The sequence below is a fragment of the Oncorhynchus gorbuscha genome, linkage group LG01 (assembly GCF_021184085.1).
Source record: "Oncorhynchus gorbuscha isolate QuinsamMale2020 ecotype Even-year linkage group LG01, OgorEven_v1.0, whole genome shotgun sequence".
NCBI classification, from domain to species: domain Eukaryota; kingdom Metazoa; phylum Chordata; class Actinopteri; order Salmoniformes; family Salmonidae; genus Oncorhynchus; species Oncorhynchus gorbuscha.
In genome coordinates this window covers 92,924,106-92,944,697 of record NC_060173.1, presented here as the reverse complement: position 1 = coordinate 92,944,697, position 20,592 = coordinate 92,924,106, and positions in this window count along the sequence as shown.

The window sequence follows — 20,592 nt, the reverse complement described above, 5'->3', positions numbered from 1 at the left end:
ACAGCCCAGTCCTGCTGGTTCTGTTTGCCTGAGAAAAGTAGCTCGTAATCATTTGAACATTTGAGAGAGAGAGAGAGAGAGAGAGAGAGAGAGAGAAGGAAACCCTACAGTATTTATGATGATTCTATTCTAGATCTGTGCTGTCCCTCATTAGAGCCTTACAGACCACAGTGATTTAGCAGGCCAATCAGCATCCATTACATAGATGTCCTCAGAGGAGAACGTTCCTGCCCAATCACTTCCTATCATGAGTACGGTTCTACCCATGAAATATCATATCTGAACCATCATCAGAAAATGAAGGGGGTCTGGGACCGTGGAGACAGGGCTCTATTGGAAACACCTGTTTTCCAACCGTGACCACAGTAATGAGTAGATGTACTGGAGAGAAGAGCAGCAATGATTTCATAATTTGGCATAACTTCATGTATCTGAATATTTTTTACAATAATTATTCATGTTATTTGTCTGATATCCCCCTACTCGGTTCCAGGAGCATTTAAAATCAACTTCTCTTCACCGCAAACTTACCTTAGCTTCACAGAGGAAAGGCACGTACATGGTAAGAAGAACACAGAGTAGAAATCTACAAAGCATAGGATATTATACACTGCAGTCTGTTATAGCACAGCACTACCATATCAAAACATTGTCTTCCAAAGTCAGATCAGTTCTGAAGTGGAAAAGAATGGCTTGAATAACAACCCCCTCACATCCTTTCATCTAGGCTTCTTTCATTAGCAGTAGAATATGCAAACAATCTGATTGATTGATTAATAGATGTATGCCTGCCATATAGTAAAATATGAAACTGGAACAATTTAAGATTCCAAAACCACTTCTGACAGGCTGGATATTTTACGAGACACTCTAGCAAAGTTGAGAGGGTTCCAGTGCCTGCTGGGCTTTGAGGCCCTTTTTGAGTGACAGCACACTGACTGGAAGGTATCCCATAATGCTCTCTGCAGTCATTGATCTTTCTCTCAGAGCAGATTTCAGAAGTTTTACATACTCCCAAAACGTGCAATCTGTCCCCAGGGAACCCTACTGGGCAAGTCTGGCTGAAGACCATTATTGAAACTGAAAAAAAAAATGGTTTAAAAAAAACGTCGCTTTGATTGGGGACACTAGGATAGTTTTTCTTTTTTATCGTCCGGACTGCTGGTTGGGTATATAAGACAGTATGCTAAGATTTCTGGTAAACTATTGCCCTCTTGTGTTTATTCTCCTCTTTGCTGTGGATTGTTAAGTATTACTGGCCCATCATGAGTCACTAACTGTCAGCAGATTCACTATCTCAATGTGTTACTGTACAACTGACAAGTGTATTACAAAACTAAATCACCTATATGTCACAACTGAGATTCCAATGCCTTCAAATACCTTGTATACCTTATTTATTTTACATATTGACTGTATTTTGAGAGTAACACCTCAAGATGCAGATCTTAGCACTGAGTGTCCAACTAAAGCAACACGTTGATTTATTGCCAACTGCGACACATTAAATGCTTTAAATACTTTTAAAAAATCTCATTTCATTAAGGAATGTAAAGTTGCAGCCAGCTATCAAATTTGACCTACGAACTTTACTGGAAGTATGAGAAAATAATTCCTCTCTGTTTCTAATTTTTAGTCCATATTCAGGGAGGAGAGGAGGAGGGGGAGGAAAGGAGATGAGAGGGGGAGGAGAAGAGGAGAGGAGAAGGATGACAGAATGTGTTCTGGATCCAACTGGTTGGTGATTCATGGTTTCCCTTTGCTCTGTGTGAGAAAAACAGCATAGAGCAGCTCATATGTCTATGAGGTAACACACACACGCACACACGCACACACGCACACACGCACACACGCACACACACACACACACACACACACACACACACACACACACACACACACACACACACACACACACACACACACACACACACACACACACACACACACACACACACACACACACACACACACACACAACCCTTCTCTGAAATGTGGATGCACAGGTCAACAGGAAATTCTTTAAATTATTATTTTTCTCTTCTGGAGGGAACAGAGATGTTTGAGATACCATCACCCCAGAGGCAGGTGTTTCTGATCAACCTGAGGGCCTAGATGGAAGCGGCCGGAGGTCTCATGTGGCGGGTGGCCTGCTGAGTACATAGACGTCCCACCGGGTCACCTCCCTGGCTTAATGGAAGAGGTCCGGTCCGGAGCGGCCTGGACGGCTGACCCGGAACTGACCTGGACGGCTGACCTGGATACTGAACTCCAATAAGGGCCAGACTGAGCTGTGTGGGAATAGGAATGGCCAGGGTTTGAGAAAAGGTATGAACGCAGAGGGGAGAGCGAAGCGATGTTGAGCGATTCAAAGTTATGGGTTTCAAATTGCCTTCAGAGCTGAGCAAAACCTGCACTTGAGTAAGAGACCTGGTTGAGAAAAAGGCCTGGTGTTGGGGGGGTTTGGGTGGTGGTGGTGGAATAGCACACATATGTGGATTCGTTGGTGGGGTGGGAGGTACGGTGTGCTGGGAAGGCGAGGTTGGTGCGTGCCCAGATACAGCAAAACAGGTGTCCCTGTGCCTCCACCAGGAGAAAATAAAATTAGGAATGGCAGCTCATTTTGTCTAGAGCCTGCGCAGCTCAAACATGATCTGAATACGATGATTGGTGGCAATAAAATTAGAGATTTCTTAGGGATATCCTTTAATGCCATCACTGATCTCCTTAGGATTGTGATGACAATGTGTGAGTATGGTAGTAGACAGTGTTACTGCACAGGTGTAAATAGCAACTTCATGTAAAGTGTTATCTAGGACACTGAGTCTACATTGAGAAATCTCAAGGGTGATCATGGGGTAAATAATACAAGTGGTTATTGATGTATAACCAGCATTATAGGGGTATAGCAAAGTTCTGTGCCATAAATAAAAAAGACCGTAAAACAACACAATGCTTTTAATTGGCACATTTCCCAGCTCTGGCACGGAATGCATCTCTTGTCCTTGACTGGCCTTCAGAATAGGTATTCTGAGTCGCCATTCGCTGCGCTCGTTATTTTCAGATGAAGTTTGTTTAACAGTCGATAGATGGACGCGGTGGACAACCATCATTCAAGCATTTGAAAATGCCCAGCTAATCCTCCCATCTAAATATTCTGGAAAATATTCTGCCAACACACATGCATACTGTAAATCACCTTTATAATGCTTGTCACATAAAATGTTACTAGGACTGTGGGCTTAAGAGCGTGTCTGTTGTGTTAAGACCAACATGGCTGGCTGGGGCTGATTTTGGGACTGTCATGCGGCGCTCGCTCGGCTCCCCCAGCATCAATCTATCTATGGAGGCTGCATATGCCATGGGTGCGTGTCTGAATGCAGGTTTGTGGCTGGCAGCTGCATTCCATCATGACCCTCACCTGGATCTATTGGACAGAAACGAGACAAAGATGGTTTCATAGAAATTTCACGGTGACCTTTCCCTAACAGCTCTTCAGCAAAGCACAGGTCTGACTGATAACTTGGATAAACTGCGTTCTATTCTGGTAGCGATAGCGCTATTAAACAACACAGACATAATCCCCGGTAACAGGACCACTGAAGGCTGTCTCGCCACCCGTGCTCATCATGCTTGTCGGAGGGCTTGGCCCGGGTCACATTGCGACGTGTGTCGATTTCGGAAAACAGGAAGCTGGGTTAGCTCGCTCCTTCCCCTGATGGAATTTGGCATTGCTGCACACGGTCAGTAAGTGCCTGAAACCCACATCTTTCTGAGGACTGTGACCCTGACCAACTGCTTTCCCTCAACCAAAGCCCATTTTAAGTCCCTGACATGCAGATAGTTGGAAAACAAAGGTTGTCTGTGCATGTGTGTGAGTGTCAGTACTTAGTTACTGATACTGATACACACACCAGTCCGAGGCCGAGCATGTGAAAGGATGTGTATTTGTGTGTTTGTTTTCTTTTGTGTGTGTGTGTGTGGTGACATGCCAAAGGCAGTGATAGTGTGAAAGAGAATAGGGAGGCTTGGATTCTCGGATTCTCAATATCTTACTGAGGCTTTTGTTTCACAGCCATCAGGCTTTTAAAGGAAACAAGAGGTTACAACAGGCTTAGGCTGTTCACAAGCAACACTTGTCTTCTCAGTATAGATGGCAGGTGCTGAGAGGGATGAAGGAGCAGGGAGTCAGGTGGGAGAGGTGTGGCAGGTGGGGCTCCAGCATAACACACAACCAGCGCTACACAGAGCAAAGAGGAATGGACTATTTTTAGAGAAAGGATTCAATTAATATGGGTGAAGGATAATGTTTGCTCTTTGAACTCTTGTCCTTGTCACATTGCTCTCTTCCTGTGTGATGTATGTTTCATGCATTCCTTTCAAAGCAATGCCTCTAGAAGAAAATAAGAGGACCTTACTTTGTAGGAAAAAACAGGCTTAACATAGGATAGACACAAAGTTTAAATTCAGATGTCGTACAACCCTGCAGTCTTGTTTTTTACACATCCTTGCCAATTCCCCATCCCCCTCTCTCCTCAGACCAAGCAGTTTGCTTCGTAATCCCCAACACCTGCTTCACAAAAGAATGCCAAGTTAAATTTACAACAGCAAGGAAGGAGAGACACACTGGAAAGCGGAGGTGTCATGCCCATAGGGGACACAGGGGCACATGCCCCCTCAATATACACATTTTTTAAAACATTGAATTAAGTATAATGATTATGGCTCTAAATTGCAGGGAAAAGCTGTTTCAAAAAGCTGTTCCAGCCATCCTCACATACTTTGTGCCCCCTCAGATTTCTGGGGGGCATGACGCCCCTGCTAGAAAGAGCCTGTTGATAAACAGGGTTCTCTAATCAATAAAGTAAGCTGTATTTAACTTGATGAGAGGAAATTGCATGCAGTCAGAGGCCTTAGGCTTCTGGGTTGATTTAATGTTAATAGAGAAATAAACAGGGCTCAATGTTGAAGACATCATTCAGCCCAGTTCAGTGTTGAGGTCAATGTAGTTTTCAATTCACTTAATTTAGGAAGTTAATACAAATGTAATTAAGTAATTAAAAAATCCCTAAAGAAAACAAATCTTCAATTCACTTCCTGAATTGACTGAATTGAAATCTTAATTGACCCCAACCCATGCCTTAGTAATAGCTAGGTGCCGACTGCTGACTGAGGCCTAAACGGTCTCAGTAGCACCTCTTGTCTCCTAGAGCAATGTCCCCAAACTGGCGGCCAGCGGGTTACATTTAGTTTTATTTGTCCCCTCCCAAGTTTTCTGAGCAAATTATTCTTTTTTATTTTTTGTTGGACAAAAGATTGTAAAAATACCAGGAAATCGGCACCAAGTTAATTTTGGAAATCTGTTCCCAAGTATTCCCAACCATAACAGAGAGACACATGATGGTATACAAATGTAAGTAAGGTTTAAAATGATTATGTTTTAGTCAAATATTATATCTGTTTGGGCTTCTTGCGGTCAATTTGCAGTCTACAAATTATTTGTAATTATGTTGCGGCCCCCCGACCATCCGCTCAAGAAGAAATCGACCAGTGACTGAATTTAGCTGATGATCCCTCTCCTAGGGGCTAGTTCCCCCAGACCTCATACTCATTCACCACAGCACAGATCATCCCAGCTCAGTCCAGTCCAGCCAAGGCAGCAGGCTGTGTAGCTGTCTCACTCTCCAGGCCAGAGCAGCTCTGCCTGCCATGCCTCTGGCCTAATCCACTTAAAGCCAATTACAAGGCTATTACTGTGATCGCCCTCCTGAAAATGACAATGGGAGCCAGTTGGGGAGCACGAGAACAATCACAGCTACTCAGGCCCTTTTTCTATTGCCTTTGGAAATCCCTTGGCGCTGGTATCTCTATCACAAAGAGCGACGATTGACACAATTAGTGTTTGGGCAAGAGGTGTCGACTGACGGGTCCTGGGGCTGGAGAGGCAGTTCAGTGCTTTAGATGGTGTTTTTGGAGCTGTTTTGGGGTCATGGGACCAAGGGCCAGACAAACATCCGTACTATACACACACACGGCCTCTCACACTTTAATTGGCATACATTTTCAGATTGGAAGCTAGGCCGTTTGGTATGTGCAGTAGTCCTACCTTAATCAACGTAAATATTTATGTAAAGCATATTTCAGGTGCCGCTGCCTGTTCATATAGACTAAACTATTCATGTAATTACAATGTGACTGTTTGAAATGACAAACAGTGGTCGGATATTTTCCATTACCAGTCCACTCAAAATGCATTATCATGCATGATTATTCTGTGGTCAGAGCTTATTCTCTCCTCTTGGCTGAATCTACTGGCTCCAGTCAAGTCTTTATTAAGTTTTCCTCATTCATTATTTCTTGAAGGCCATAATATAATAAAGGCCTATCCATAACGGGGAAAGCAGCCACCCACACTAAATTCAGCCAGTGTTAAAGCAGCTCACTGCCATGACTGGTAAAGCCCTTTTCCTCCCCAAATGCGGTCAAGTGCCATTTATAAAACCAGACTGGAGCTGGAGCTCTGCCTTCAGCCCTCAGCCTTCCCTATTAAGAGATCAGGAAACTGCTTTATGTTCATTCATACAAACACATTCATGCATGTGTGGAGGCGAGAGAGAGAAAGTGTGTGTGCATGTGTGTATGTGTGTATCATACATACATATGGTGCACACACACAACTGCAGGCATTCAAAGCATCACACGCAGCACGTTTCTTTAATTATACAGGAAGTTGGCCTTCTACATTCTTCCTCTTATTTATGACCTGTGGCGGCCATCACTCCATCCAAACAGCCCGACAGGGGGACGCCCCCAGTTTGTTAGCTACACATTTATTCAGAGTCATAATTCTTTGTAACATTATTGTTCAACTAGATATTGAACCTGGCGCAATTAGTGAGGAATTTCAACCACTTGTAGGTGGGTGTAAAACAGTGATTCACTGTGAAGTCTGAACCATAGAAATAAAAGATAATAGTTCTGATGGATTTTTATTCTCAGTCGTTTGTTTATGATGTTTTACCAACTGGTTGTCAATTAACCAAGTTGGGCTCTTTTTTTACAATCAACATCACTCCATCAAGGGAAATATAGTATTCTTTCTAACAAAGATAACTACACATATTTCAGGATGTTGTGCATCCCTGGAAATAATAAGATTTCATTACAGTTTTGAAAACTTAGCTTTTCCAAAAAAAAACTTGTCTCTTGGCACAACTTATTCCGGGTATGGAAAAATTTGAGCCACAGGACCGGGTACGTTAAGCCGCCTACAAATGTATATTCTGAATGAAATACAGTGCCTTCAGAAAGCATTCACACCCCTTGACTTATTCCACATTTTTCTCCGGGATGCTGGCCTTGAGGCAGAGTTGCAAAGAAAAAGCCAGACTGTCCAATAAAAAGAAAATATTAAGGTGGGCAAAAGAACACAGACACTGGACAGGGGAACTCTGCCAAGAAGGCCAGCATCCCGGAGTCGCCTCTTCACTGTTGACGTTGAGACTGGTGTTTTGCGGGTACTATTTAATGAAGCTGCCAGTTGAGGACTTATGAGGCGTCTGTTTCTCAAACTAGACACTCTAATGGTACTTGTCCTCTTGATCAGTTGTGCACCGGGGCCTCCCACTCCTCTTTCTATTCTGGTTAGAGCCAGTTTGCGCTGTTCTGTGAAGGGAGTAGTACACAGCGTTGTACGAGATCTTCAGTTTCTTGCCAATTTCTCGCATGGAATAGCCTTCATTTCTCAGAACAAGAATAGACTGACGAGTTTCAGAAGAAAGTTATTTGTTTCTGGCCATTTTGAGCCTCTAATCAAACCCACAAATGCTGATGCTCCAGATACTCAACTAGTCTAAAGAAGATATGGTAGATATTGTAGATATTGTAGATACAAATTTTATAAAATCAGCTCTTTTCCAGCTACAATAGTCATTTACAACATTAACAATGTCTACACTGTATTTCAGATCAATTTGATGTTATTTTAATGGACAAAAAGGTTTGACGCCAAACTGTTGAACGATAGTGTAAGTATTCACACCTCTGAGTCAATACTTTGTAGAAGCAGCTTTGGCAGTGATTAAAAATTCTTAAAGATCCATCAAATTGGTTGTTGATCATTGCTAGACAACCATATTCAGGTCTTGCCATAGATTTTCAAGTAGATTTAAGGCAAAACTGTAACTTGGCCACTCAGGAACATTCACTCTCTTCTTGATAAGCAACTCCAGTGTGGATTTGGTTTTAAGTTACTGTCCTGCTGAAAGGTGAATGCATCTCCCAGTGTCTGGTGGAAAGCAGACTGAACCAGGCTTTCCTCTAGGAATTTGCTTGTGCTTAGCTCCAACCCGTTTCTTTTTTTATTATGAAATAATCTCCAGTCCTTAAAGGATACCCATAACATGATGCAGCCACCACAGTGCTTAAAACTTCTTACGGCTGAAATCCCGTTAACGGGATCGATATGACGATCAGTGAAAGCCAGTGAAAGTGCAGGGTGCCATATTCAAACAACAGAAATCTCATAATTAAAATTCCTCAAACATACAAGTATTATACACCATTTTAAAGATAAACTTGTTGTTAATCCCACCACAGTGTCCGATTTCAAAAAGGCTTTAAGACGAAAGCATACCATGCGATTATGTTAAGTCAGCACCTAGTCACAGAAAAACACAGCCATTTTTCCATCCAAAGAGAGGAGTCACATAAAGCAGAAATAGAGATAAAATTAATCACTAACCTTTGATGATCTTCATTCATCAGATGGCATTCATAGGACTTCATGTTACACAATACATGTATGTTTTGTTGGATAAAGTTCATATTTATATCCAAAAATCTCAGTTTACATTGGCGCGTTATGTTCAGAAATGCATTGTCTCAAACAAACATCCGGTGAAACAAACACGGTCAGGTGTCCCCAGTCCACCTGACCGTGCTGCTGCTCCAGTTTCAACTGTTCTGCCTTATTATTATTCGACCATGCTGGTCATTTATGAACATTTGAACATCTTGGCCATGTTCTGTTATAATCTCCACCCGGCACAGCCAGAAGAGGACTAGCCTGGTTTTGGCCTTCCTAGGGAGATTTTCCTAGCCACCGTGCTTCTACACCTGCATTGCTTGCTGTTTGGGGTTTTAGGCTGGGTTTCTGTACAACACTTTGAGATATCAGCTGATGTATGAAGGGCTATATAAATACATTTGATTTGATTTGAATATGAGGAGTGCAGTGGTGCAAAGTACTTAAGTAAAACATACTTTAAAGTACTACTTAAGTAGTAGTTCTACTTTTGAGATATCTGTACTTTACCATTTATGTTTTTGACTTACTTTACTTCACTGCATTTCTAATTTTGTACTTTTTACTCCATACATTTTCCCTGAGCCCCAAAAGTACTTGTTACATTTTGACAGGAAAATGGTCCAATTTCCGCACATATCAAGAGAACACCCCTGTTCATTCCTACTGCCTCTGATCTGGCGGACTCACTAAACACATGCTTTGTTTGTAAATTAATGTCAGAGTGTTGTAATGTGTCCCTGGCTATCCGCAAATAAAAAATAAAAAAATAATTGTGCTGTCTGGTTTGCATAGTATAATGAATTTGAAATGAATAATACTTTTACTTTTGATACTTAAGGACATTTGAGCAATTCCAGTTACTTTTCATAAAGTAAAATCAAATACCTTTAGACTTTTACACAAGTAATATTTTACTGGGTGACTTTCACTTTTAGTTGAGTCATTTTCTATTGAGGTATTTTTACTTTCACTCAAGTATGACTTTCGAGCACGTTTTCCACCAGTGGAGGAGTGATACTCATTAATTTGTTGTATTGGATAACACTTTTGTATTGAGGACAAACAGTGAATAGCTTTGAAGTATTACTTTAGTGTCTTGTTGCAAACAGGATGGATGTTTTGGAATATTTTTTTCTGTACAGGTTTCCTTTTTTTTCACTCTGTCAATTAGGTTAGTATTGTGAAGCAACTGCAATGTTGATAATCCATCCTCAGTTTTCTCCTATATATACTGTATATATGTCACAGCCATTAAACCCTGTAACTGTTTTAAAGTCACCATTGGCCCCATGGTGAAATCCCTGAGCGGTTTCCTTCCTCTATGGCAACTGAGTTAGGAAGGATGGCTATATTTTTGTAGTGACTGGGTGTATTGATACACCATCCAAAGTGTAATTAATAACCTCGCCATGCATAAAGGGATATTCAATGTCTGCTTTTGATATTTTTACCCATCAACCAATATGTGCTCTTCTTTGCGAGGCATTGGAAAACGTCCCTGGTCTTTGTGGTTGAATCTGTGTTTGAAATTCGTTGCTCGACTGAGGGACTTTACAGATCATTGTATGTATGGGGTACAGAGATGGGGTAGTCATTCAAAATCATGTTAAGCACTGTTATTGAACACGGAATAAGTCCATGCAACCTATTACGTGACTTGTTTTTACTCCTAAACTTATTTAGGCTTGCCATAACAAAGAGGTTGAATACTTGTTGACTCAAGACATTTCAGCTGTTCCTTTTTAATGAATTCCACTTTGACATGGGGTTTTGCGTTTTGGCCAGTGACAAAAAAAAATCTCAACTTAATCCATTTTGAAATTCAGACTGTAACACAACAAAATGTGAAAAAAGTCCAGGGGTATGAATACTTTCTTAAGGCACTATAGTACCACTACCTGTCACGCCCTGGTCGAAGTATTTTGTGTTTATCTTCATTTATTTGGTCAGGCCAGGGTGTGACATGGGTTTTTGTATGTGGTGTGTATGTATTGGGATTGTAGCTTAGTGGGGTGTTCTAGTTAAGTCTATGGCTGTCTGAAGTGGTTCTCAATCAGAGGCAGGTGTTTATCGTTGTCTCTGATTGGGAACCATATTTAGGCAGCCATATTCTTTGTGTGTTTCGTGGGTGATTGTCCTTAGTGTCTTTGTTCCTGTCGCTGTGTTAGTTGACACAAGTATAGGCTGTTTCGGTTTTCGTTTTGTTATTTACGTTCTTTGTTTTGTAGTGTTTGTGTTAATTCGTGTTTACGTTGTTCATTAAACATGGATCGCAATCTACACGCTGCATTTTGGTCCGACTCTCCTTCACATTCACGAGAACCGTTACACTACCTTTTTAAAACCATGTCTATATTTATCTCCCAAGCAGAATTCAACACAATCACGACTGCTTTTTTTGTCTTTAATAATTTTAAGCATATTTTAGCACAGGCTTAACACCTAACAAACACTTTGTACCTTTAAATAAAAAGCTTTTAACATAGGCCAAGCCATTTTGTTACCTCATATTCTAGCAATAATAATTTATATTATGCCTGCGAACAAAACACTTCAATTTGCTCAACTTGCGTTTGACTCAACCGTTGGCTGAACTGTTTGATTATATTAGCCCACACAGCTACTAGGACAGACTTTCATTATAGGTTTATGACCTCATATTGAAGCTTATAGAGACTCCAACTGATGTATAGAACAATCTTTAAATGATCTATTTTTGTTTAGATACAAGCATTATGAAACCTCTAACACAATCAATTAATTTGACTTGGTGAAAATCTGTTTTTTGGACCTAACCTGCTTACAACTTTTTCCATGTGGTTTCTCCATCTTCACAGACTCCATGAGATGATGACCTCTTCCTAAATATGATGTATTCACAATTTACCTGGTAACTATTATACTAGTATACATGAACTATTACATAATGACTTCTCTTTAGACTCTTTGGAATTCTAGATCAAGTGTCACTATTTGCCATTTTCAAAAATCCACTTTTAATGGAATAGTTTTGTCTTTCAGAGAAGTCGGCAGTGCTGATTTTAATGACCTGGGGATATATAAACGCTATAGAGAATACTTTGCATTAGTTCCGGTGTATTTTGTGTTATAGACTGGTATAGTGCTCATCTTGCACTTAAACCTCTAAGTAAACACTACAATTTTGGAACATTGAGACATGCTCTCAGGATGCTTGGACGTCTCTGTGTCATTTTATATCTATTTTTTTCTACAACGACTGAGTTGCCAGCTTGAGTAGTATGCTTTACAGACCAGACACGCTGAGGCCTATTTAGTTACAACTGCGCGCAAACTTTTGTGTATGGTGTGTTGTGTGTGTGTGTATGTGTATTCATGAGTTAGGCGCTTTAGTTGAGTGGAAAATGGCCTCTAAAGCTCCTCTACTCACCTTTCACAGTAGCAACATTTAGCAAGGTGCACCCCTCTCCACCTCCTCCTACCACTCACCACCCTTCTGCCGTCCCCTCACCCCACATTCACCCCTATTTCCATATTAATTTTTCACGACCTGTTTTAGGAACGATAGAAGGATAAAGTGATTTTACATGAGGAATTCCCCTTGAACAGATGGTCAGACACGAAGGAGAATGGGGTTGGGGGAGCGGGCGGTGGGGCGGTGGGTGGGGTAGGGGATGGAGGAGGGGATCTGGGAGGGGGGGGGGTGAATGTGACAAAATGCAAAGTGGAATTCGCCAGCCACTCCATTCCAGAATTGGCTCACAGAAAGAGCATGCGAGATGTGCGATGGCATGTCCTTGGCGGTCCAGGCGAGCTTGGGTGACAGCTGCGATGTTCATAGGCCGGCTTCGATGACAGTCAGGAGGGGATGGCTCTGCTCTTTTCAGACAGGAATGAGGTTTTGTCATTAGATTCTAAAATCTGTCTGATTTATGATATTTCCACTGCTGTCCCCCCCCAGAGAACCCTTGCTGGGGGGGCCATGACATTTACCGGAGTTGTTGTTGTTTGTTTACTTCTAACTTTCACCAGAAAGATAATCTGCTCCCATCAGAACACTCAGTTGTTATCTCAGGGTGCAGAAATGTGAGATAGAAGCGGTGATATGTTGCTTGATTTAAACACTAAATCCAGTGTTTATATATATATAGTCCCACCCCACTCTATTATCCCTACCCTGATAGTGCTCACAAAGCTCATCACTGAGCTAAGGACCCTGGAACTGAACACCTCCCTCTGCAACTGGATCCTGGACTTCCTGACGGGCCGCCCCCAGGTGGTAAGGGAAGGCAACAACACATCTGCCATGCTGATCCCTCAGGGATACATGCTTAGTCTCCTCCTGTAGTCCCTGTTCACCCACGACTGCATGTCCTAGCACGACTCCAACACCATCATTAAGTTTGCTGATGACACAACAGTGTTAGGCCTGATCACCGACAACGATGAGACAGCCTATAGGGAGGAGGTCAGAGACCTGGCAGTGTGCTGCCAGGACAACAACCTCTCCCTCAGTGTGAACAAGACAAAGGAGCTGATCCTGGACTACAGGAAAAGGAGGGTCGAACAGGCCCCCCTTAACATTGACAAGGCTGCAGTGGAGAGGGTAGAGAGTTTCAAGTTAATTGGTGTCCAAATCACCAACAAACTGTGATGGCCCAAACACACCAAGACATTCATGAAGAGGGCACAACAACACCTTTTTCCCCTCAGGAGACTGAAAAGATTGGGTATGGGTCACCAGATATTCAAACGGAGTGTACAGCCAAGCTTCCTGCCACCCAGGACCTACAAGTCGGAAGTTTACATACACTTAGGTTGGAGTCATTAAAACTTGTTTTTCAACCACTCAACACATTTCTTGTTAACAAACTATAGTTTTGGCAAGACGTTTAGGACATCTCCTTTGTGCATGACACAAGTAATTTTCCCAACATTTGTTTACAGAGATTATTTCACTTATAATTCACTGTATCACAATTCCAGTGGGTCTGAAGTTTACATACAAGAAGTTGACTGTGCCTTTAACAGCTTGGAAAATTCCAGAAAATGATGTCATGGCTTTAGCAGATTCTAACAGGCTAATTGACATAGTTTGAGTCAATTGGAGGTGTACCTGTGGATGTACTTCAAGGCCTACATTCAAACTCAGTGCCTCTTTGCTTGACATCATGGGAAAATACAAAGAAATAAGCCAAGACCTCAGGAAAAAATAGTAGACCTCAAGTCTGATTCATCCTTGGGAGCAATTTCCAAACGCGTTCATTTGTACAAACAATAGTACGCAAGTATAAACGCCATGGGACCACGCAGCCATCATACCGCTCAGAAAAGAGACACGTTCTGTCTCCTAGAGATGAACGTACTTTGGTGCAAAAAGTGCAAATCAATCCCAGAACAACAGCAAAGGACCCTGTGAAGATGCAGGAGGAAACGGGTACAAAAGTATCTATATCCACGGTTAAACAAGTCCTATTTTGACATTACCTGAAAGGCGTCTCAGAAAGGAAGAAGCAACTGCTCCAATATCGCCATAAAAAAGCCAGACTGGTTTGCAACTTCACATGGGGACAAAGATTGTACTTTTTGGAGAAATGTCCTCTGGTCTGATGAAACAAAAATAGAACTGTTTGGCCATAATGACCATCATTATGTTTGGAGGAAAAAGGGGGAGGCTTGCAAGCCGAAGAACACCATCCCAACCATGAGGCACGGGGGTGGCAGCATCATGTTGTGGGGGTGCTTTGCTGCAGGAGGGACTGGTGTACTTCAGAAAATAGATGGCATCATGAGGCTGGAAAATTATGTGGATATATTGAAGCAACATGGTTTCTCAAATGACTGCCTCGCCTGGTTCACCAACTACTTCTCAGACAGAGTTCAGTGTGTCAAATCGGAGGGCCTGTTGTCCGGACCTCTGGCAGTCTCTATGGGGGTGCCACAGGGTACAATCCTCGGGCCGACTCTTTTCTCTTTATACATCAATGACGTCGCTCTTGCTGCTGGTGATTCTCTGATCCACCTCTACGCAGACGACACCATTATGCATACGTCTGGCCCTTCTTTGGACACTGTGTTAACCAACCTCCAGACGAGCTTCAATGCCATACAACTCCCCTCTCGTGGCCTCCAACTGCTCATAAATGCATATCAAATTAAATGCATGCTCTTCAACCGATCGCTGCCCACACCTGCCCGCACGTCCAGCATCCCTACTCTGGATGGTTCTGACTTAGAATATGTGGACAACTGCAAATACCTAGGTGTTTGGTTAGACTGTAAACTCTCCTTCCAGACTCACATTAAGCATTTCCAATCCAAAATGACATCTAGAATCGGCTTCCTATTTCGCAACAGATCCTCCTTCACTCATGCTGCCAAACATACCCTTGTAAAACTGACTAGCCTACCGATCCTTGACTTCGGGGATGTAATTTACAAAATTGCCTCCAAAATTGCCTCCAACACTCAGTGCCATCCATTTTGTCATCAAAGCCCCATATACTACCCACTACTGCGACCTGTATACTCTCGTTGGCTGGCCCTTGCTTCATATTCGTTGCCAATCCCACTGGCTCCAGGTCTTCTATAAGTCTTTGCTAGCTAAAGCCCCGCCTTATCTCAGCTCACTGGTCACCATAGCAGGCACCCACCCGTAGCATGCGCTCCAGCAGGTATATTTCACTCGTCACCCCCAAAGCCAATATCTCATTTGGCCACCTTTCCTTCCAGTCCTCTGCTGCCAATGACTGGAGCGAACTGCAAAAATCACAGAAGCTGGAGACATATATCTCCCTCACTAGCTTTAAGCACCAGCTGTCAGAGCAGCTCACAGATCACTGCACCTGTACAGTGAGGGAAAAAATTCTGATCCCCTGCTGATTTTGTATGTTTGCCCACTGACAAAGAAATTATCATTCTATAATTTTAATGGTAGGTTTATTTGAACAGTGAGAGACAAAATAACAACACAAACTGTCATGTTTTGTCATTTATTATCATGTCTTGTCTCTGTGCTTCCCTTCTCTTCGTTTGGGTCCTCATTCACCTGCATAACACAAACATCCTGAAAAACGCATGTAAAAAAATGTTAGAAATTGATTTGCATTTTAATGAAAGTATTTGACCCCCTCTCAATCAGAAAAAATTCTGACTCCCAGGTGTCTTTTATACAGGTAACGAGCTGTACATAGACCATCTGTAAATAGCCCATCCAACTACCTCATCCCCATACTGTTATTTATTTGATTTATTTTTCTCCTTTTCACCCCAGTATCTCTACTTGCACATTCATCTTCATTCATCTATTACTCCAGTGTTTAATTGCTATATTGTAATTATTTCGCCACTATGGCCTATTTTGTCATGTTTTGTCATTGATTATCATGTCTTGTCCCTGTGCTTCCCATTCTATTCGTTTCCCTCTGCTGGTCTTATTAGGTTCTTTCCCTCTTTCTATCCCTCTCTCTCCCCCTCCCTCTCTCACTCTCTCGCTCTCTCTTCTCTCTATCGTTCCGTTCCTGCTCCCAGCTGTTCCTATTCCCCTAATCATCATTTAGTCTTCCCACACCTGTTCCCGATCCTTTTCCCTGATTAGAGTCCCTATTTCTCCCCTTGTTATTCGTTTCTGCCCTGTCGGTTCCTCGTCTAGAATTCACCGTGCTGTGTTTGTGTATCGCCCTGTCGTGTCGTGTTTTCCTCAGATGCTGCGTGGTGAGCAGGTGTCTGAGTCTGTCTGGTTCAAGTGCCTTCCCGAGGCAACCTGCTGTTCACCTGCTGTTCAAGATCGAGTCTCCAGTTTGTCCTCGTCATTTCGAGTGAAAGTTGTGTTTTTTTGATTGTATTTACTTTACTGGATTAAAGACTCTGTTTTCGCCAAGTCGCTTTTGGGTCCTCTTTCACCTGCATGACAGAAGGAACCGACCAAGGAATGGACCCAGCGACTTCAGACGCTCGTTACACTGCCGTCGAGATCCAAGGAGCCATGCTCGGCAGACACGAGCAGGAATTGTCTGCTGCTCGCCATGCCGTGGAGAACCTGGCCGCTCAGGTTTCCGACCTCTCTGGACAGTTCCAGAGTCTACGTCTCGTGCCACCTGTTACTTCCTGGACTGCCGAGCCTCCAGAACCTAGGGTTAATAACCCACCTTGCTACTCCGGGCAGCCCACTGAGTGCCGCTCCTTTCTCACGCAGTGTGAGATTGTGTTCTCTCTCCAACCCAACACATACTCTAGAGAGAGAGCTCGGGTTGCTTACGTCATTTCACTCCTTACTGGCCGGGCTCGAGAATGGGGCACAGCTATCTGGGAGGCAAGGGCTGATTGCTCTAACAAGTTCCAGAACTTTAAAGAGGAGATGATTCGGGTTTTTGACCGTTCAGTTTTTGGTAGGGAGGCTTCTAGGGCCCTGGCTTCCTTATGCCAAGGTGAACGGTCCATAACGGATTATTCTATTGAGTTTCGCACTCTTGCTGCCTCTAGTGAGTGGAACGAGCCGGCGCTGCTCGCTCGTTTTCTGGAGGGACTCCACGCAGTGGTTAAGGATGAGATTCTCTCCCGGGAGGTTCCTTCAGATGTGGACTCTTTGATTGCTCTCGCCATCCGCATAGAACGACGGGTAGATCTTCGTCACCGGGCTCGTGGAAGAGAGCTCGCATCAACGGTGTTTCCCTGCTCCGCATCGCAACCATCTCCCTCCTCTGGCTCAGAGACTGAGCCCATGCAGCTGGGAGGGATTCGCATCTCGACTAAGGAGAGGGAACGGAGGATCACCAACCGCCTGTGCCTCTATTGCGGAGTTGCTGGACATTTTGTTAATTCATGTCCAGTAAAAGCCAGAGCTCATCTGTAAGCGGAGGGCTACAGGTGAGCGCAACTACTCAAGTCTCTCCATCAAAGTCCTGTACTACTTTGTCGGTCCATCTACGCTGGACCGGTTCGGGTGCTACATGTAGTGCCTTGATAGACTCTGGGGCTGAGGGTTGTTTCATGGACGAAGCATGGGTTCGGAAACATGACATTCCTTTCAGAGAGTTAGATAAGCCTACGCCCATGTTCGCCTTAGATGGTAGTCATCTTCCCAGTATCAGATTTGAGACACTACCTTTAACCCTCACAGTATCTGGTAACCACAGTGAGACTATTTCTTTTTTGATTTTTTTCCGTTCACCGTTTACACCTGTTGTTTTGGGTCATCCCTGGCTAGTATGTCATAATCCTTCTATTAATTGGTCTAGTAATTCTATCCTATCCTGGAACGTTTCTTGTCATGTGAAGTGTTTAATGTCTGCCATCCCTCCCGTTTCTTCTGTCCCTACTTCTCAGGAGGAACCTGGCGATTTGACAGGAGTGCCGGAGGAATATCATGATCTGCGCACGGTCTTCAGTCGGTCCCGAGCCAACTCCCTTCCTCCTCACCGGTCGTATGATTGTAGTATTGATCTCCTTCCGGGGACCACTCCTCCTCGGGGTAGACTATACTCTCTGTCGGCTCCCGAACGTAAGGCTCTCGAGGATTATTTGTCTGTGTCTCTTGACGCCGGTACCATAGTGCCTTCTTCCTCTCCGGCCGGGGCGGGGTTCTTTTTGTTAAGAAGAAGGACGGTACTCTGCGCCCCTGCGTGGATTATCGAGGGCTGAATGACATAACGGTTAAGAATCGTTATCCGCTTCCCCTTATGTCATCAGCCTTCGAGATTCTGCAGGGAGCCAGGTGCTTTACTAAGTTGGACCTTCGTAACGCTTACCATCTCGTGCGCATCAGAGAGGGGGACGAGTGGAAAACGGCGTTTAACACTCCGTTAGGGCATTTTGAGTACCGGGTTCTGCCGTTCGGTCTCGCCAATGCGCCAGCTGTTTTTCAGGCATTAGTTAATGATGTTCTGAGAGACATGCTGAACATCTTTGTTTTTGTCTATCTTGACGATATCCTGATTTTTTCTCCGTCACTCGAGATTCATGTTCAGCACGTTCGACGTGTTCTACAGCGCCTTTTAGAGAATTGTCTCTACGTAAAGGCTGAGAAGTGCTCTTTTCATGTCTCCTCCGTTACTTTTCTCGGTTCCGTTATTTCCGCTGAAGGCATTCAGATGGATTCCGCTAAGGTCCAAGCTGTCAGTGATTGGCCCGTTCCAAGGTCACGTGTCGAGTTGCAGCGCTTTTTAGGTTTCGCTAATTTCTATCGGCGTTTCATTCGTAATTTCGGTCAAGTTGCTGCCCCTCTCACAGCTCTTACTTCTGTCAAGACGTGTTTTAAGTGGTCCGGTTCCGCCCAGGGAGCTTTTGATCTTCTAAAAGAACGTTTTACGTCCGCTCCTATCCTCGTTACTCCTCACGTCACTAGACAATTCATTGTCGAGGTTGACGCTTCAGAGGTAGGCGTGGGAGCCATTCTATCCCAGCGCTTCCAGTCTGACGATAAGGTTCATCCTTGCGCTTATTTTTCTCATCGCCTGTCGCCATCTGAGCGCAACTATGATGTGGGTGTCCTCGTCATTTCGAGTGAAAGTTGTGTTTTTTTGATTGTATTTACTTTACTGGATTAAAGACTCTGTTTTCGCCAAGTCGCTTTTGGGTCCTCTTTCACCTGCATGACATATTTATTGCCTTACATCCCTTATCCTACCTCATTTGCACACACTGTTTATAGACTTTTTTCTATTGTATTATTGACTGTATGTTTGTTTATTCCATGTGTAACTCTGTGTTGTTGTTTGTGTCGCACTGCTTTGCTTTATCTTGGCCAGGTCGCAGATGTAAATGAGAACTTGTTCTCAACTAGACTACCTGGTTAAATAAAGGTGAAATAAAATAAATAAAACCTGACTCAGTTACACCAGCTCTGTCAGGAGGAATGGAACAAAATTCACCCAACTTATTGTGGGAAGCTTGTGCAAGGCTACCCGAAATGTTTGACCCAATGCTAACAAATACTAATTGAGTGTATGTAAACTTCTGACCCACTGGGAATGTGATGAAAGAAATAAAAGCTGAAATAAATAATTCTCTCTACTATTATTCTGACATTTCACATTCTTAAAATAAAGCGGTGTTCTATCAGACCCAAAACAGGGAAATTTTACTAGGATTAAATGTCAGGAATTGTGATAAACTGAGTTTAAATGTATTTGGCTAAGGTGTATGTAAACTTCCGACTTCAACTGTAGAGAGCATGACGAAAACTTTCCCCCCTCAGGAGACTGAAAAGATCTGGCATAGGTCCCCAGATCCTCAAAAGGTTCTACAGCTGCACCATCGAGAGCATCCTGACCAGTTGCATCACCGCCTGGTATGGCAACTGCTCGGCATCTGACCATAAGGCACTACAGAGGATAGTGCGAATGGCCCAGTACATCACTGGGGCCAAACTTCCTGCCACCCAGGACCTATAAAATAGGCGGTGTCAGAGGAAAACCAATAAAATTGTCAGAGACTCCAGTCACCCAAGGTATAGACTGTTTTCTCTGCTACCGCAAGTCTAGGACCAAAAGGCTCCTCAACAGTTTCTACCCCCAAGCCATTAGACTGCTGAACAATTCATTCACCGAACGATTCACCGAACCCCCCCTCCCGTTTGGGCACTGCTGCTACTCACTATTTGTTTGTTACCTGTGCATAGTCACTTCGCCCCCACCTACATGTACAGATGACCTCGACTAGTCTGTACGCCCGCACACTGATTCAGTACCGGTGCCCCCTGTATATAGCCTCGTTATTGTTATTCTTATTGTGTTACATTTTCCAAGCCGCACTGCTTCTTAACACAGCGCACATCCAACCCGGAAGCCAGCCGCACCAATGTCTTG